Source organism: Rhipicephalus microplus, chromosome X, assembly GCF_043290135.1.
Source record: "Rhipicephalus microplus isolate Deutch F79 chromosome X, USDA_Rmic, whole genome shotgun sequence".
NCBI classification, from domain to species: domain Eukaryota; kingdom Metazoa; phylum Arthropoda; class Arachnida; order Ixodida; family Ixodidae; genus Rhipicephalus; species Rhipicephalus microplus.
In genome coordinates, this window is record NC_134710.1 from 279,920,908 (window position 1) to 279,941,236 (window position 20,329).

A 20,329-nucleotide genomic window follows, 5' to 3' on the forward strand; every position below is an offset into this window, starting at 1 on the left:
GAACAAAGTTGCAAAAAATTGTTTTGTGTGCATGTGCCTTATGGGCATGCACATGGCCGCACAGTTTTTAAAACCTAATTCAGTCACATAAAACAGATACATAAAAAAACTGCCACTCATGCACGATATAGCTAAATATTTTGCCGAGTGTACAGAGCAGTGCCCATATTCTCAAAAAATGGGAAAAAAGAAGGGAAAGAGAAAAGTTCCTCAATATGAGCGTTTCTAAAAACCGGCTAGAGCTGGTCTTGATGCCTGGCTTATTACCGAAAATCTCAAGCCAATGGCAACAAGCTTGTACATTCAGGCGATAGTTTGTTGTTGCTGTATGTGCCACTTGAAGGTCTGAATTCATGAACAAATTTTTGTTTCGCGCATGTCAACCCCCAGACGTCTAGTTCGCTTACTTACCATGTCAACAACTGCACCATGCTTACCATGACTGGCGAGTCCGAGTCCGCCTGCTCAATACACTCTGCGCGTTCCATTGAAGGACAACCTTACATAAAAACACACTTGTTGGAAATGGAACACTGCAGCAGTGTCCTTTTAGCACAATAGCTCGAAGTTCTGTTTATTGCTATAGCAATTATATCGACACACTAGGCTGGATTTCACCGCTGGCATCGCCGTCACTGACCGTATATGTATACGTATCTATCTATCTATCTATCTATCTATCTATCTATCTATCTATCTATCTATCTATCCATCTATCTATCTATATCTATATATATATATATATATATATATATATATATATATATATATATATATATATATATATATATATATATATATATATATATATATATATATAACAAGGAATAAAAATGACCCAGAAAAAGGTTCTGGTGCAGAGAATTGAACGTCGGATATATGAAATGTGAGTGCAGGTGTTACCCACTGCGCCAGAAAGGAGCACCTCCTTGAGCGTTCAAACAGCAAGCTATTTATATTTACCAGTTACCGGTGATGGTAATCTCGGGGTTAACTATCGTGTTTGCAATATTACCAGCAAGATAACACAATGATCGCGCGTGGCGCGATCATTGCGTTATCCTCGCGACGTGGCGGCGCGACGTGGCGGCGCGACGTGGCGGCGCGTGCTCTTATCTCCCAAGCGTACTTTGCCTCGTGAAAAGGGGGCAGCTTGGACGCTCACGCATGCACTTGCTTATCTCGTGGTCGGGACAATCGTACGCCTTGACTGGCCTTGGGCTTTCACCGAAACAACTCTGTTGTAGTTACCAGATGCACAAAGGTCACTGTAATTGTTGCACAGTCTCTGTTCGCAAATAGGGTGCGCTTTTTGGACTCAGCGAAGGAAAACTGAGACTCTTATACGCTTATTCGCGTTCATCTCTACCTGTGAGTACGTGCGTCCTTTGTGGGTGAAAAGTTCAGGGCACGTTTCGATCTGTTTGCCATTCTTCGCTTGACCTTCCAATTCGTTACTATCACGTTCATTGCTCCGCCATTGTGGAAAAGCTGTGACTTTCTTTTATTCCGATACATTTCGATACACATGTGGGGCACGCTATTTTTTATCGCGATTTTTGTCCGTCCTATCACGCTGTCATTGAAGGCTGAATGAAAGATGGATGCTTCCCTAATTATTATTCGGAATCATTACTGCTTCTAATCATTATTATGTTCAAAAACACTTTATGGGCTGGTTGGTAATGCACAACTTAAAACAGAAGCGCGAGGAATCCCACATACAACAACAGAGCAAGACAGGAGACACCATTGTGTCCCGTCTTGTTCTGTTGTTGCTTGCGTGAATTTTCGCGCCACTGTTCCGACTGTATTACCTTTCTCCACATTGGTTCTATATAAGTATGAGAAGAATTATAGCATGACGTGCATGCGTGATATATGTTTTGCTTACTGTCATTTGTTTCATTACGAACAAGTTAGAGCGCTTTCCAAAAGAATGAGCTACCCAGAAAAACATAGCAGACTGACTAACACACAGCTGTCACCAACAAAAGGCCTGCGTGATGTTGATGCAGTGTTTTTGTCGCAATTTATCATTCAAATCAATTACGGACACGTTAATGAACTCCATTGGGTTAAAATGGATCCGAAGGCTCCAGGTACAGGGTATTTAAGAATTAGCCATGGTATTGGAGACATATGTGGGACACACCAAGCCCGTAACCTCCACCCATAAATATTTTTATATGGCATACAAAGCATGAATTGACTTTTGACCACATCTGTGTGCCCAGCCCCTACTACAGAATTAGGTGGAGCCCTGCCTACACCCATGTGAAAATTTCTGCCCGCGACCCTGATTGAAGGTAATAGTCATGTAAGCTGCAGCACAAAGTGGGAAATAGAATGAGAGAACACTTAGTCTTTTCCCTTATTTCATCATTAATTCGTCCACTTTGCACACTACTTGTTGTTTGTACCCGTCACGATGGTCCAGTGGTTACTGTTCTTGACTACTGACACACAGAGATCACGGGATTAAATAAAACCATTGAGGCTTAAGTCCTGATGTGTTCGGGGGTCTGCCCTGAAGACCGGAGCCAACCAGAGTCTCGGGGAGATGTCGAGGAGAGGAGCCAAGAGCTGCTAACAGTAACTTCTATTTACATTATTTACAGGTAGCGTGTTGCTACATGATGGCGTTAGCATCATGGAGGCCCTCGAGCTTCTGTGAGCTTCTAGGAGTTTGTGAAAGCATGTGGGATCACCTGGGCGCTCGAATTTTATGTCGTGGCCTTCCCAGGATTACCTGCAAGAAAAAACAATGGAGGCCAGGACAGTCCAATAAATTTTGCCATTTCAACCTCCGCCCTCGAAAGGGGAAGGTAAAAAGCCGCCTCTTTCCCAACCAACGAAAGGGGGAAGAGGCACGCCCAGTTCAGCTCATGGCGAGGGAGAAAACACTGCACACTGTGCACGACACAGCACAGCACGAAGACATTGAGTCCCACGTGGAAATCAACTATGTGGACCATTGCAGTGCTCAGTATGCGGTGCCAAGCAGACCACGACTTGTAGAAACAGTGGTATTAGGCACCATGAAGAACGTGGGAAATGCATCCGCAGACGGTTCTCAGTCACTTGGCCTATTGTCCGTGGTACTCCAATTAACAGAGACGTACAGAGTTAACCATATTATTTAAGTCGTTTTGACTGTAAACAGCCCTTCATAGGTCGCCAGTCGGTCGGGTAAGTTCAAAGGGTTCTACGAGGGGAGATGGCTGCGCCGCGAAATTCCAAGTACGCCTTGCGTGTCGTTGTTGCTTGTGGTTCACCTCTGGGAGAGCTGTCCCGCAACGATCTCACGTCCAAGTGGTGCAATGCTAGGGAGGACAATTATAACAGTCCTAAGTACTTAGGTTGAAGCGCATGTCAAGAACAGCATCCTCTTCGGCGTCCTTCATAATCATATCGTGGCTTTGGGAAGTTAAATCGCAATAATTGTGAATATTTATTTTATTGCTGAAACAATTGCCTCTCTCTCTCTCTCTCTCTCTCTCTCTCTATATATATATATATATATATATATATATATATATATATATATATATATATATATATATATATATATATATATATATATATATATTGAGACGACAAGACTCTTACTCTCGTCATGAGCAAGAGTTACGGCGACAGCTTTTGCTGCTATTACAGCATAGACAAAACATAAAAGGTTGGGCCTTCGTCTTCACTATCGTTAGGCGCTTTCAGACGCGTACTTTAGGGCGCCTATTTGTCCCGAATAATTGGCCATAAATCATAGCACACGCGGTGCTTTAGTCTCAAGATTCGCGGTATTTAAAAATTCTTACGCTCGTGCTTTTTGTAAAAGGAAATTCTAGCAAATTCTGATGCAGAATACATTGCTAGAGAGATCATGGCTGATCAATAACAAAAAAAGCCACAGAATCGCCACAAAGGCGAAGCAATGAACGCGATAGAAACAAATTAGAAGGTCACGAGCAGAGTGGAATGCAGATTGAAGCGTGCCCCACGTTTCTTGCGCACAACTGACGCACGAAACGTATTCACAGGTACAGTTGCACACGAATAAGTGTCTCAGTTGTTACTTTGCTCTGTCGGAAAAGCGCGCGCTTTTCGCAAATGGAGACTGCAACGATTGCAGTGACCTTTGTGCGGCCGGTAACAACAAGAGAACCGTTCCAAGTAAAGACCGAGGCCAGCCAAGACGTACGATCCTCTCCTCCTCTTCACCGGATAAGATAAGATGCAAACTGGCTTCAGGCCAGCTTGATTTCGGCAAAGGAATCGCGTTATTATGAACAAGTAATCCTTTTAGAACCGCTAAGAAACAACAAGGTGTCACATAATGCGAATTGCGCAATGAGTGGGTCGTTGAATGCTCCAATCCTTTACAAATGCTTCATCGTGTTCACCTATTATTGTGGCACATACCCACTGCGGGGGATTGTAAGGCTTACAAGAGCTTCTGGAATAATACTTCCTCGTCATCTGCCACAGCACAAAATATTGCACAACTTTTCTCGAAAATGTGCGGGGAGTACCACGCTTCTCCGAAGAATGACGAAGGATGTCCTAGAGAAATCCTGGCTACTGCACAATGGTTAATGGCGTAGTTGATACCCTGCAACTGTGCTTGCATCAGCTACCCAAAGAGTGTTGAAAAAAAGACTCTGAAAGGCCACTCTTCCAGCTTGCGCTGTTACAGTGCTGCGCATTCCCCGCAGGCCTGGCGTTTTTTTTCCCCCTTATTCATCAAGTTCTGATTTCGTTAGTTCTGCCACTTCGCTAATGACTCCTGAATCATGAGATTTAGCCGCCTCTTGGGCTGGCAAACAATTACAAAAAAGTACTTGGGACGAACACTTGCCTTCATCAAATAGGGCCCTGAATCCAACAGCGGTGCTTGAAGTATACTTCAAGCACCGCTTGATTAGGAAGCACCGCTTCTAATAGGAACACGTTTTTGGTTTAACACGTGCAGGAATTATAACCACGGAGTGGAGACAACAAACCCTGTTATAGCAAAACTGTCTGAGCAACGCTGGTGTCATGCAGATGTTACGGGTTCAACTCCTCCAGATGGCAAATTGTCTCCCACTTTCAGTTCCATAGTTCTAGTAATATGAGCATTCAGATGAAAAGCAAATTATGTACGCTTGCTTTGACTTCCCTGCCACTTAGCTTCAAGTAGTTAATTTTGGCCAAAATCATTTTCTTTCGGTGGTATGATATTTCTAGACTAATAGTGTGGTTTAATGGTGAAAGAAGACCACTGCTCACACTGTGGTTTCATTGGTGATATAAGAGACAAAGTCTAGAAGGGTCAACATTTCCTATTTCTTATAAGACGTCGATTTTTCCTTCATCTCATGTCCTACGTGTCAGCATCCATATTCATGAAAACTTTCATTGCTAGAAATGGTTATATGAGGAAACACCATGCAAGCTTGATGAAGGACATACTATTTTTTATATTCAGATGTTGTCCTAAGGGGTGGCACTTTTCAGAATGCCTTCAATCATGGTCTTCGTGTCGTACATACTACAAACTGACTATATTTGACTTACACCCACTGTCATTGCGATCCCACCAATAGACAATATGTATGTGTTTACGAAGTAGATGTCCATTACGTTTGCTCACATCAGTAAATTCGGACGCGTTTGGTGTATTTCAGGTATTTAATATTCCTTTAACAAGGGTCTCGTATTGGCAGACTTGGTGCCTTAGGTTGTAACCGAAGCATTTCCTCAACGCTCTTGACCATTTGAGTAAATACTATTCTTCCATGACTTCCTTAGAATTGTATTGTCCCCTTGTTGCTCAATTGTTACTTTTTAAAATTCATAACCCCTCTGTCATATATACAAATAAATTGTGTAAAAAACGCTTTGCAACCTTGTTTCATTTTGTTATTTAGTGTGTTTCATGTATGCTCACCCTGCTTGAAATTTTTGTCCGCAGTATTCTATATATAAATAAATAAATATATGATACGAAGGACTATTGGTCAGCTGCGAGCTCATAATAGGTTCACGTGCTACGTGAAGCCACTCAGGCTCATAAAAAGAGTGTGCCACACCCGCCGCCATGACTACAGATGGCGCTGATTTACACTCCCTCATTGAAATTCACATATATACCAAATAAAGTGTCTGGGAGGATAGCCGCCATGGTAGCTCAGTGGTAGAGCATCGAACGCGTTATTCGAAGGTCGCAGGCTCGGTTCCTGCTCACGGCAAGTTATCTTTTCACCCACTTTTCTTCCTTCAAATTTACCTTAAAATTTGATCTAATTGCTTCTCCCCCTATACTTTCCCTATACCCCTATACTTTCCTTGGCATTATAGTCTGCTAGATTTCATATATATATATATATATATATATATATATATATATATATATTTGCATGGTGACGGTGGCAAAAGTAGCCGTAGCGTTGCAATAGGTCAAGAGAATTGTAACAACGCAAGTGTTTAATTCAACAATTTAGACCAGACCCCTGAGGTTATATTCTGTTCGCGTTCACATTTAGAGTATTTTGAGTGAAAAATTTCAGGGAAAGAATGGCTAAGACAGAAAAAAAGAAAAACACAAATGAAAAAGTGGGAGTAAAAATATTGGCCCCGTATCTGCACTTTAATGTGCAAATGTCGTCGAAAGACGATAGTCTTGCGTCTGGAGATAGCGAACAAAACGTTTATGTGATGTTGTGTGCAATAGAATCGATGAAAAATTTTCTAGAGGAGCTGCGGTAGGGTATCTCGAGTGTGCAGCTGAGGCGCATGAGCGCATCAAGTCATGTCACACGTGAGAGATGAGCGCTATCTCGCAGTTATCCTGAAAAACGCAGCATGCGGATCTGACGCGCGCGTGCGCACCCGTCTCAGAGGTGATAAGGTGTAGAACGCAATGCGACGGGTAGATGCCACCACAATATCATTTTAGCAAAGCGTTGAAAACACTTGCCTTTTCGTGCAACCGTTGCATGATCAGCGCAGCGTAATAAACGCTACGGTCTTTCGACGTTCCTATGTAGGCCTTTGCTAGAAAAAGACGCACATACAGAATATATACGTGTTCTTATGGTGCCTCAGATATGCGCAATAATTACTTTTTAATTGACTATCACACAACTATGAACGCTGAATCTTGAGCAACATTGGTGGGCGCTGCGGATGGGGTAGGCCATTTGGAGTATCCGCTGGTGTCGTTTAGAGTACGCGGTAGCGTTAAGGGTGGACAAAATGGACAGACAGACCAAAATGTTTGCGTCGAAGGTCCCTAAGAAAGACTATCGTCTTTAGAAAAGACAATCTAGAACGTTCCAGGGCTTACTGTGCTGTGCGAGTGGCGTCTTCAGTGTGCATTTTCTTAGATGTATTGCGTTCAGTGTAGTTGGGTGGCGGTCCATTTATTGAAGACGGGGTCTGGCTAAGATAAGGGCTTGCGTGCGGCAAAAGTTTTTTCTCTCTCTCTCTTTCTCTTTCTCTCGACCGTCACTAATCACGCGTAGGGGACGGCATCCCGAGGCTCTAGGAAGGCGGCGCGGAAGAAAATGTTTCTTAAGGCGCTACCTGTCTCGCTTTGGAGGGGTACCAGGCAGTGTTGCTGAATTACGGGAATGGAAGTTTAACGTGAATAGTAATTTGTTCTGAGAATCCACGTTTGTGGGCTTTTAGTTGTGTGTGCGGTGGCTTTTTGGCATGTCGGGCTTACAACCATGGATCAGTTAGTATGAGAGACATTAATGGACGACAGTTGCACATTAGAAAGGGTAGTTACACTGAAACACAAAGGCATAGTTACAATTTTCCAGTCCTCATCGCCGTTACAATATATATATATATATATATATATATATATATATATATATATATATATATATATATATATATATATATATATATATATATATATATGTATATATATATATATATATGTGTATATATATATATATATATATATATATATATATATATATATATATATATATATATGTATATATATATATATATATACATATATATATATAGTGGGAGTAATAATTCAATGGGCCAGTTAGTCTTCGTGAAGGTATGGGATATGGCACAACGGGAGCGTTGTCAACAAGGATAAATATATTTATTTCCCAACAGTTTCGGGAGGGGACCTCCCTCCCTCCAGTTTCGGGAGGGAACTCATCTCCTGATGAAGGGAGGTCCCCTCCCGAAACTGTTGGGAAATAAATATATTTATCCTTGTTGACAACGCTCCCGTTGTGCCATATCCCATACCTATATATATATATATATATATATATATATATATATATATATATATATATATATATATATATATATATATATATATATATATATATATATATATATATATATATATATATATATATATATATGCTTGGATTGCTAGTCTCGCATCGCTTTTAAAACAAGACATCGAGGCTTTAGACAAGGTCGGCATGAACTGTTGGAAGTTCATGCCGACCAAGTGGTTCTTTGAGGCTTCGTGTTCGTCGGTAAATGACGCCAGGAGCCGATGGGAATGTACGTTTGAGATGTTCACTTTGTTCCAGTATGTTGTAATGTCGTTTAAGGATTTTTTAACGTTGGGGAAATTTGTGCTGTAAGTTAAACACTGATGTGTCTGTTGCAGGTTGTGTTGTGGTGACCGCTTCATAAGAAGGTCATCACGTTTCAGTTTTCTAGATTTTAGAATAGCGTCATCAATTAAATGTGGAGGATATTTCTGTTTATCGAGCATAAATTTTAGCCTTTGTGAGCTCACGTGGAAGTCAGTGTTCAAATTCCCTTAAAACGGTAGGCCTAGTGGTATGGATTGCTGTTTTTACAATGGCGTCGATGATCACCTTGATGATGGAGGTACTGTTGTCGATCCGTTGGTTTGCGGTAGAGGGTTGTGGAAAGTTTGTCATCTACTATTGTTATGGTAACGTCAAGAAAATTTAGGATTACTTGTGAGTAGGTGTATAAGTGAAGTGTATGTTTGGATGCACAGTGTTGTAAGTACCGATAAAATTTAGAAGTTCATCCTTGCTGTGAGTCCAAATAACGAAACTGTCGTCAAATACTTCTTGTATATAAGAGTGGTTTCAATAGAATTTGGGACAAATATTTAGTTTCTAGTTTTCCCGTGAAAATGTTAAAATAGTTTGGTTCGAGCTTGCTACCCATCGCGGTTCCGCTGATTTGTCGGAAGTATGCTTGGTTTACCTCAAATGAATTTAATTCAATACTAGCCTTGCAAGCCTTGAGATGGAAGGAAAATCTGGGGTGTAAGGTTGTCTATGGTGTGTGTATATGTTTTTAATGCCGCTATGCGATCATTGTGGGAAATGTTTGTATACAGTGAGGACACATCAAGAGGAACTAAGTACGAATGTTTCGGAACGCGCAGGTCTACAATATCTCGAAGAAAATGTGTGGTGTCTTTGACACACGACGAAAGAGTGCAAAGAATGTGGCCTATTAATTTGTCTACGTACCCCTATATGGTTTCGGTTACTGTGCCTATACCTGATATTATTGTTCAGTCTGTGTTACCGGATTTATGAATTTTTGGGAGTATGTAAAAACGACGTGGACGAGGATGTACTTGTCGCATTACTTTGTGCATACTGCGTGTTATTCTTCCTTTTTCCTACATCTTGTTCAGTTCGTTTGTTACAATACGCATGTATTTCTCTGTCGGATCCCCTAGGAGGCGTTCGTAAAATTTTGAGTCGTTTAGTTGACGCTATACTTCTTGTAGGTAGTCAGCTGTATTTAAGACCACAATGACCCCTCCTTTGCAGCGGGTTTTATTATTATATCAGTCCTAGACGTTAGGTTTTGCATACTCTTTTCTCAGATTTTGTCATGTCTCCCCGCTTTCCATTTTGTCTGTGGTACTCCTGCAATATATCTTTCTGGACCACGTTAAAATATAGGTTCAGATACTTGTTTTGGTGGATGTTTGGTGTATAATCGCCTGTTTGGTGGTAGGGAGCCTTTGGAATGTTAGACGGTTTGTCTAATAAATATTCGCGCAGCCTCAAATTTTTAGCGAAGTGTTCGATGTCTCAGAGAAAGTGAGCATCATCAAAAGATTTTCTTGTTGGGTTGAAGTTTAGTCCTTTAGATGATAGTTTTACTTCGTCGGTTGACAAACTCGTGCCCGATAGGTATACAATTACAGCGTTGCAGTGGGTGTTGATAGGTGTCTTCACGTTCGGGCTGTGAGTGGCCTCATGGGTGTATATGTTTTTATACGATATATAACGGCTGGTAGTGTAGGGTTGGGTCTCGTACTGGCAGGCTTAGTGTCATTAGGTTGTATACGAGGAACTATTGATCAGCTGCCCGCTCGTAATAAGTTCACGTGCTACGTGACACCACACATGCGCATAAAAGAGTGTTTCATAGTCGTCGCTTGGCTTATAGATGGCGCTGACTGACACTCCTACTCCTAAATTCACATATAAAAACAAAAAAGTGTATGGAGGGAAGGCCGCTGTGATAGCTCAATGGTTAGAGCATCGAACGCGTTATTCGAAGGTCGTGATTTCGATTCCGGCTCACGGCTGGTTGTTTTTTCACCCACTTTTCTTCCTTATTTACATTCCAATGGTTCTAATGGCTTCCCCTCTACATTCCTTGGCATTACTGTCTGTTAGATCTCATTATTATTGTGTCAGGACACGGAAAAACGAGCCCTTGGGTATACACTTCTTTTCCTTATATATATATATATATATATATATATAAATATATATATATATATATATATATATATATATATATATATATAAATATATATATATATATATATATATATATATATATATATATATATCTATATATATATATATATATATATATATATATATATATACCGCAATAGGAGCGTTGTCAACAAGGAACTCATCCCCTGACGAAGGGAGGACCCCTACCGAAACTGATGGTAAGTAAATATATTTATCCTTGTTGACAACGCGTGGTGCTATATCCCACATTTTTATGAAGACAAGCTGGCCCATTGAATTATTACTCTTAATATATATATATATATATATATATATATATATATATATATATATATATATATATATATATATATATATATATATATATATATATATATATATACTTGTGCGCTCGTTTCGTGCGTCTTTGTTTCTGTTTGAACAGCGTGTTTTGAGTGTCGAGCTGTGAGAGTTGTTAGTCTGTGCTCCTGCAGTGGTATGCTAATTTCGTGTGTGCTTTCTGCTAGAGGTTTGCGCTGCAAACATATTGGATACATCGCCGTTCTTAACATGATTCTGCAATTTGATCTTGTTGCTGAAACAAGGCACAAGGAACGCTCAACTACCTCTGTAAAGACACGTGTGCTTTACTTCCATGTTTTACCAATTCCTTCATGGGGGACCAGCCACGTTTTGTTAGCCTCACTTCACCAGGAAATAGTGTTCAGCCAAAGAATGTTGCCGCTGCTGCAATATCACTACCGTCACCTCCAAATGAGTGAACTGCAGCTACGAATGAAAAGTGTTGTGCATTAGGCCCCCGATGTGTGGAACCTTTCTGAAGTAACTGTGGAAGCTTTAGATGTTACCTTCCGACAAACTTTCGGACGCAGTTACATGAACAACAGAAAATTATGACTGTTTGATTGATTGATTGATATGCGACGTTTAACGTCACAAAACCACCATATGATGATGATAGACACCGTAGAGGAGGGCTCCGCAAATTCCGACCTCCTGGAGTTCTTTAACGTGCACCCAAATCTGAGCACACGGGCCTACAACCTTTCCGCCTCCATCGGAAATGCAGCTGCTGCAGCCGGGATTCAATCCCGCAACCTGAGGGTCAGCAGCCGAGTACCTAAACCACTAGACCACCGCGGCAGGTAAAGGAAATAATGACTTCTGAGTAGCGGATAAAATATCAGCCAAATTAGTTACATCATGGCTCTGAAGTGTGCACAATATTATTTATTCCTTTCCCACTTGAATTTCTGAAGAATGTTTGGGTGTACTAAAAAATAAAAGCTGTTCTAAAGAATCAACAACCGCAGGACTGAATTGTGGACAGCCCGAAGTAGACATTTTATTCATTGCTGACATCTGAGATTCACTGCATATTCATGGTCTGTAAATTGCCAGCGATGTTTTAATTGGGTAGATCGCCTCTGTACCGCGCTCTCGAACTCGTGCTGAGGTCAACGGCAGGATTACGATAAATTGTTCTTTAACATTCGCCTTGTCTTCTGGGGATGCCTTAAATTCTTTCCACGACAACAATGACGTGAGGGGTATTAAAATGCAAGTTTAGAATGGAGCCTCTCGCAAAGCATATTGCTTCTTTCTCAACTCTTTGTGTTGTGAATGCATACAGGAAAAGTTTTTCAAGAAAGTAGAGAGCGAAAGGGAGACGCGAAAAAAAGAAATAAAAATGTTGTTAAAGGATACATGCAACGTCGCGGTCGAATGCCTGCGATCTAATTCAACCAATACGCCGCATCAAAACGGTGTCACGGTAATAATTGCCATGAACACTTTATAATTATTTTCGTTTTAATTGCCACCTTCAATATATTGCTACAAACTCATCCATCGTTGAATTTTATACGCTCTTTTAACACCTCCAAACTCAGGTAGACAACAAGAAATGTGACTAGAATCGTCCTTTAGTTGTTTTGTGTGTGTCAAAATTTAGCGACGAGTGAAAAAGAAAATTTTCGGGCACATAAATTTGGTCTAATTTTAAAGAACCACAAATTGTCAAAATTATTCCTTATCTTCTCAGTACGGCGTACCTCAAAATCAGATCGTGAATTCGGCGTGTGAAATCTCAGAATATAATCTTGAGAAGATGGCAGTGTACGAACTAGCCCACGAGCACATTCATTTCAATCAATTTTTAATAAACTCGACCTGTGCTGCACCGGGTTAAACCGACTTGTATCTCATCATTTGGAGTGTACGAATTGTTGCTTGCAAGCTCTGCCACGATGATCTAGCGGCTAAGGTACTCGGCTGCTGACCAGCAGGCGGCGGGATCGAATCCTGGCTGCGGCGGCTGCATTTTCGATGCAGGCTGAAATGTTGTAGGCATGTGTGCTCAGATTTGGGCACACGTTAAAGAACCCCAGGTGATCAAAATATCCGAAGCCCTTCACTACGGCGTCTCTCATAATCATATGGTAGTTTTGGGACGTTAAACCTCACATGTCAATCAATCGTTGCTTGCAATGCATTGTCCATGCAGGGGTGTATCCGGGGGAGCTTACATGTCCACATGATTTCATACTGGCTATCGCTAGAATGGGTGCCTGGGTAGCAGCTTCTTTTGTAACATCTTTTTTTCCCATTCATACGAGTGTGGCCAATCGCTCCAGTGTCAAAACAGAAGTAGGAAGAGAGGGAAGACTCGTGTGAGCACGAGTCGGTGCGCGACAAAATAATCTCGGCTGTCTCATTTTTTTATCGTACACAACGTCTGCGCTGACATTATATTGGCAATCGCTCGCAAAATGGTCAACCAGGCCACGCGTACACAAAACAAGCGCTTACCTCCTGGCAAGTGTGCCGCGTCGTGAGCAGGCGTCAGAACCGATCGCGAGAAAAGTTATCGGCGTGCGGCCACCGCTGCCTCGCGCATCTCAAAACGACCTCCTCCACGGCGAGGGGCGACTTCCTTTCGCAATATCTGGCCTCTATTTTTCTTTTTTCGCTTCTTTCATCCAAGGACGGCCGCTTATTACGTCAGCTCATGTTTTCAGTGCCTGCAGCATTCACCCTTAGAAAAGCACGAATGTGGTACTCGAGCAGTTAACGTCTGACCATGGACGTTCGCGGATCAACGGCTCAAAGAACAAGGTTTCGTAGAAGCATATAAATTTTAATGCCACCGGTTGTGTACGTAGACATGCCACAATATCACCGCACCAGCAATAAAAGCTAGATGCACGCACATTTTTATTATTAACTTTGCTTGGACGCGTGGTATCAGCGTTTGTTTGTGAGGTAATCATTTCAGCCATTTTTCATTGTGCACTAAGAGTCTCCCAGCGTCAGTGATGATTACGTGACAAACATACTTCACATTTTTGTGCTGAGTGGCATTTCTTGACTACTTAAACAGAACTTCCCCATGCAGAGTTTGATAGTCTACCATGGGTAAATTTTGTAACACTAACCCCTTAACGAAAGCTGTGGTTTCCAATGTATTTGTTATTCAGCCTCTATTTCTAATGGCGTGCCAATGCACCGATTTATTCAAATATTTACGTTTTTATTGATTTAGTTAGTTAGTTAGTTAGTTAGTTAGTTAGTTAGTTAGTTAGTGCATCAAGAGACTGCGCAGAATGACGGAATAAAAAATTCGGATAAACCTAGATGATGCCGGGTTTTATCAAAAGCTTCATCGTTTTCTCAGATGGTCAAGAGTGATAACTTATTTCACGCAGTCACAAACACAATGAACTGCTTTTACGAAAACCTAGTCAGCGCTTATAAGACTGATACATTTCTATTGTATGCTGAAGAAAGTTGAGTTGACAAAGCATCTGCTGCTCTACAGCAATGCTGGGCCAGGAGTTGTAGCACTTGCATTGTGCGTGATTTTTTTATTTGCTTAGAAAATGTTAGCGCGTTTGCATAAGTGCGTCTAACTGGGCTGATTTTTACGTTAATAAAACAGGAACTTATAGCTCCAGACACGGGATGATGATAGGACCACAGGTGCCAGCAGCCCTTCTGGCATTTCATCACCATCCCGTCTCTAGCACTGCTCATTCTCGCTTTAGGGCCTTTGAAGCCTTTTGGTATTCCTAATTCTACTGCTAGCAGACGTCATTTTGGAAAGAGGTTTTTCACATAGCTTAAAACACGGCATGTCAGGAGGCCAGCTTTTCAAAGCAAAAATACCGTGTTTTTTTAAAATATTCAGTTGTCACTGAGAATGTCAATAAAAGTAAACTTACAGAAAAACTACGACAAAGGTATCAGCACGTATACATGCCAACCTCAGCAGCGAGCCTTTATGCTATCCGACGGAAGGAGGCTTGCGAGGTAAAAGTCCTATGATAGCTGCACTGTTCGTCGTTTTTTCCCCTCCCATTCGCGCCCGTTCCTGTATACTGCCACCACGAAAGAAACGAGAGGCAAAGAGGAAGGTACACGGAACCGCCAGGTGAGCCCTGTCCCTGCAGGCCCTCGTTATCTTTGGGATGCAGCCACTAGAGTGCATAAACTGCACAAGTTAACTGGTAGCTACACGGGGCGTATACGTCTTATAACGAACATTTTAAAACATATTTTGCTGAATAGCTTTACCCATGTTTTTTTTTCTGTGTAAATAGCACCATGAAGTTTCGGTACATTTCATACATGGGCCTGCTACAACCATCGAACATTAATGGCTTTTGTATAAGGTGATGATACTAACAAATTAACTTTATTCAGGTCTAGTAAATGCGCCAAACTTGGCCTTTTGTATCTGCTCAAAAATTTTGGGCCAAGGAAGATTGTGACAAAAGCGACGTTATTTCGAATGGCGGCCGTTTTCATGACTATGATTAATCACTAGCACCATTCGTACACTAAGAGTAATGCAATAAACTATCGCAAGTCTTAACGTAGAACGACCAGTCGCCTTTCATGTTGTGGGGAGAAGTCTAATGACGAAAAATTGCGAGAATGCGATAGCGACATCTAGTCTTTAGTACGTACTTCAAGCACGTAGTGCACGGAATGTTGCGCAACTTTCAATTCACCCACTACGTCGCCTTAAGAGAATAAGCGCAGGAACGTGTGTGCCTTTTGTAGTGGGTGAACGGCTTTACAACATGACGTTATTATGATAATCACAAGTTCTGACACCTGGTGGCAAAGTATGCTTGTGCCACCCAATATTATTGCTCTATTTCATGTTGTATTGTGACGCATGTATACAGGACGCGCATGTTTGTAAAGTATCAGTTACTTTCACTGCATTTCTAGGCATAAGTTATTTTCACTCTGCTCACAAGCAGGCGCGTGGCTGGGTGATAGAACAGGCGCTTGCCATGCAAACGACCTGTTTACCAATCCCACTAAGATGCAGAATTTTTTTTTTATTTTCTTAGCTATTTCTCAATTTTTCGGTCACGAACAAGATGATTTTTCGCAGACAACTAACGACGTTGACGCTTACAACGACGCCAACGACGGAGTTTCTGCGAAATGACCTCTTTAGCGCTATTGCGTTAATATTGCAACATGGCTTTCACATAACTGACAACTTTTACAAGAAAATAAGCATGAGCCACTCATCTCATACGCAAATAAGACTGTATTGCATTTCACTAAATGACAGTTGACTAATGTCAAGCTTACGCTGGAAGAACAAACGCCTATTTTCGATAAAAAAATCTACGTAAATTTTCTTGCGTTATTCGTAACTGACAGCTCTCAGGGGCATCAGGTTTTATGTGCCGAAACCGGCTGTCACACATGCGCGTAGTAGAAAAGCATGGTATAAGAATACTATAAATCTACCTAACCGATTTAATAAATTATTGAGCAATACACAAGAAATCTCCGGCGAATTCAACTTTCAGTTATCAGTAAAAATTTCATCGGAGGAACCCCAATTTTCCGGATCGATTTCAAGATATTCATTTCTTAACTCGCGAAAGCGGCCAGCGTTAATCATGCAGGGCCGAACTGGCCGTTACGGCCTCCTCCTGCTGTACAGTCGTTGGGTTGAATACGGATTAGAGTGGAAGGCGGTATGTGGAAGCGTGTCTAGATAATGTGATGTAATAGTGACGTATGCACAGGGGTGAGTGAACGAGGCTTCCTGATGCACAACAACGAGGATCAAACAGGAGCAACGACATGGCGCACAGTTTGCTAATATGCTTCGTTTTAAGCCACATTAATACATACTTTCACCAGCCGTATTTATTTGAGCTCTCCCATTCAGTGTGAAAGCGTAGGCACACATGGTCATGTCTGCCACCGGTGCTTAGTGATCCATTGTTAGCATGGTGTGATAAGCGCCTCGTGATTGGCCTTCAAAACACAAGTGGGACAATTTTTTTCTATTACAACAATAAATGAACGAAAAACGACCAACACTGAAAAATATTTTCTTGGCGTGTTTCGAAAATGTTCGTAATAGAAAATGCATGAAGAAAACGTATGTGGCACTTTGTAAAACGTAGCCGCGCAGTAGGGTATGAGACATCTTTTTCTTTATTTGGATTGTTGTTTACGTGGGACAGTGTGCCTTTAATTATAGCCTACGAAACGAGCGCTACTGGCCCAAACGCATGTACTTTCGTATGCGTAACATAGTGACACTGTATCGTCCTAATTTGTTCTCCATCCGCTTCGGCGTATCAGTGGCTTGGGTGCTCGGCTGTTGACCGGAAGGTCACTGGTTTGATCCTGAACGCAGCTGTCACACTTCGATAGAGGCGAATTAATAGAGGCCCGTGTACTGTGTGATGTCAGTGCATGATAAAGAACATCAGAAGGTCGTAATTTTTGGAATCCTTCACCATGGCGTCCCTCATAATCATATCGTCGTTAAGGGACGTAAAACTAGACATATTAGTTAATTATTAATTTGTTATCTGACGCACAGTTACCCGTATGTATAACGCTTAGTAGAGGGCTATACTAATATACCGTGAAATTTCACGCGAAATTATGAAATGTGTGCTTGAACCTATGTTTTCTCGTTTATATTGCATTCCAGTGTTCTTTTTTCAGTCTACCTTGCCATGTCAATTTTCAAATCTTAATTTTTTAATCCAACAATCGATCCCTATATTGTATTGAGACAGTGCCCATCCATACGCTTTACTACCCATTCAGTAAAGAGTTACATGAATATTCGGAGTGCTGCGGCGCGTTCTGAGAATCATCGCTTCAAATTTTTTCAATGACATCAACCACGGTGGCACTCCCCTTGAAAGCAGCTATTACTGCAATCTTCTGTTGATTCACTACTGGCAGGACAAGAATGATTTCACAAATGGGCAAGACCTCTAGTGTCATTCACATTTATTTGAAATATTTTTAACGCTTCTTTTAAACTCTGCCTGGAGTGTAAAACAACGACAAAGAACACGCCCTCACGTCCACTTGGACTAGCGAGGCGGGTACAACTGAAATCTCACCTTGAAAAGATACTGCCGGAGGACTTCAAAAAATCAAAGAATGTGCAAAAATATTCTTCCAACACGGCATTCAAGTCACGTAGCTTCGTGCTAGATGCCCAGACAGACGGCAAGCGTCGGAGAACGCTCAGCAATGACATTATACAAACTTCTCTCAGGCATGTCTTGCTAGATTTGTGGCGAGATGCGACACCTCTTCCAACAAGTTTGCACTGTGGTCATGCAACAGCAAGCACAGACAGGAAGCGCAGTAAGCGCCAGCTGCTTTGCAACATCACAATCTGATAAAACAGGCGTAGCTTTGGCAGTGCACGCCCTACTTACTTGTCAAGTTGTGTACAGGCAGGTATACCATGTTAGCCCATTGCTGTGCCGTGATTGATTGATTGATTGATTGATTTGTGGGGTTTAACAGCCCAAAACTATGCTATGAATATGCGAGACGCTGTAGTGGAGGGCTCTGGAAATTTCGACAACCTGGGGTTCTTTAACGTGTACCCTAAACTCAGTAGACGGGCCTACAACATTTCCGCCTCCATCGGAAATGCAGCCGCCGCAGCATCGCTGTGCTTTGAGTTCACGCGCAGTGACTAATACAGCTCATAGCACGTACGAAATACTGGTTTGTGCTGCATCATGGCCATATTAACCTTATTGGCGCTCTTTCTGTCTCATCTTTTTTTCTCTCTGTCAAGCTTGCGCCACGTATTTCAGCATATTAACCTGTTTTAGGATCTTTAGACACCAAAGCATTTAGCTCCCTTAGATGTGGTACAATATAAATAAGAGGCACAATAACTTCTGAGTACAAAGCGTAGCGTGAAACGTTTTCGACACAAACACATCACACGTATGAGAACAAGGTCTATTGTTGTGTTCAAATAACTTGCACTTGTGCTAGGTTTTACCGACCAATGACAAACCCAATATCCCAGCAGTACACCCTTCTGGCGTGTTCTTTTAGCACGAGCAAAATAAAATGCACAAGTTCTGCTGCTCTTGCGCTTTTTTTTTGCATAAACACACGCACGTACTCAAAAACGCACGTGCACATACGCATGTCATTCCAAGCTGCTATCAGAAGTTGGCATCGCAATGTGGTACGCGCGAATTTCGACTAAAATGAGTGTGCGTGCGTGTATACTTGGAAATTGCCTGATTTCGCAAAAAGATAGACATTCAGTATATCTGCTGCTTGACGCAGCATTTCACATAGACAATACTTACACTTTCAGTTTTCAAAGTAATGTTGCAAGTACTGGCGGAAGTGGACGCGTACACCTGTCCATGCAAAGAGGATGTACTACCCATGCCACCGTCGAGCAGATGTTTGGTGGCAGGTGTGGTTCTGTGATAAAGTGAACATAAGAATCCGGCTTCAATATCAATACCAGCTTGTCCTTTTTCTGCTGCATACCCAAACTAAATAATTGATGGTGTATAAATAAATAATTAGCGTAACACCATCACAGCTTCACAGCAGAACTACCCCGTTCACAAACCATGGTGCTGAAGGTGGTTGAGTGGTTTAATGCACTGTTGACAACCGTAGCGTAATTAGCCTACTTGTTGGGTAATTTCTTAATTTTTAGGCCTGTGTATTGTAGTAGAGCGGTAATGCACTTTTCTTAGAAAACGTAGGGCAATGTTGACGTTTTGCTCGTCGTTTGTCAGGTAAAAATGTAGATGATTCGCGCGACATTTTTCAGAATTACTGTTTCAAAGCGATCAAACACTTTTCAATGAATGAAATTGAAAGTTTCATCATTTACGATATTAGCTTAGGACATAGTCGAAAGATAATATGCAATACTACCCGGTGTTGTCATTGTCGTTTTTTTCTCATCCTTGGTTTTTTTTCTTTGTTAATCACCTCCAATGCGTTCGTTGCGTAGAGGGGTGTTAAATTTTTTGATGGCAGCTCATTCTAGTTAAGCCAAAAACCTTTGATGTCTCATAAGACACAGAAAGTCACTATCGCTGTGAACACAAGTGATGCAAGAAATCATCATGATCAAGAAATCACACCTCATGATGTCATCGTGACGTCACAGACCACGAAAATGTGACACGCCACGATGGTGTCGTAGTAACGTAACTCGAACGTAATGCTGTGCTAGCGACATCACATAAAATTGTCATCTGGTTACACCCGAGTGG

General features: G+C 41.6%; 1 protein-coding gene across 3 annotated transcripts in view; it reads right to left on the reverse strand.

Moving 5' to 3' along the window:
- Positions 1-13,721, reverse strand: part of LOC119167136 (pancreatic lipase-related protein 2) — a 52,767-nt gene extending 39,046 nt beyond the window's left edge. The window contains exon 1 of one of the 3 annotated variants that reach the window (XM_037418573.2): positions 13,569-13,721. The gene's annotated coding sequence lies outside the window, so the exon portion shown is untranslated. The remainder of the gene's footprint in view (positions 1-13,568) is intronic. The other 2 variants (XM_075879234.1, XM_037418571.2) reach the window with 2 other exon arrangements.
- Positions 13,722-20,329: the final 6,608 nt, after the last annotated feature.